Consider the following 470-nt stretch of genomic DNA (forward strand, 5'->3'; position numbering starts at 1 on the left):
TGGTGCAAGGGTTCACCTCCCGCCTGGGGCTGCCCTGAGCTGCTTTCAAGAGAAGTGCATAAAACACGCTCTCCCCAAAGCTGCTTACCTGTGCTGCACGAAGGGGAGACCGCTCCTCTGCTCCCCAGGCTTGCCTGGCGGGTCCAAAGGTGGTGGCAGAGGCTTTGCTCCTACAGGAAAGGGCGACTGAGGAATTCAAGCCCAATTTAAACCCACGGCGGATTTGGCTCACAACTGCAGGCAGGTTCAGCTGTAGCTGCTGACACCGCTCCTGCTTCGCACCAATCACCCCCCACATCCCAGCACATCCCAGTTGCTCCTGATCCAGCTCATCCCAGTGGCGTTCCAGCAAAGCACTGGGATGGCTCCCAGGTGAGTCGGGCAGCCGTGCCCATGCCTGTGCCCACAGCACTGACCCCGCTGCTGTGCTCAGGGCAACACAGCAGTCCACACTCAGCAGAGTGCTTGAT

The 470-nt window shown here is 60.0% G+C and overlaps 1 protein-coding gene across 1 annotated transcript in view; it reads right to left on the reverse strand.

Annotated features, from left to right (window-relative positions):
• Positions 1–147, reverse strand: part of SSUH2 (ssu-2 homolog (C. elegans)) — a 13,155-nt gene extending 13,008 nt beyond the window's left edge. The window contains exon 1 of the mRNA XM_009573000.1: positions 89–147. The gene's annotated coding sequence lies outside the window, so the exon portion shown is untranslated. The remainder of the gene's footprint in view (positions 1–88) is intronic.
• Positions 148–470: the final 323 nt, after the last annotated feature.

This window comes from Fulmarus glacialis, unplaced genomic scaffold (assembly GCF_000690835.1).
Source record: "Fulmarus glacialis isolate BGI_N327 unplaced genomic scaffold, ASM69083v1 scaffold19212, whole genome shotgun sequence".
Lineage (NCBI taxonomy): Eukaryota > Metazoa > Chordata > Aves > Procellariiformes > Procellariidae > Fulmarus > Fulmarus glacialis.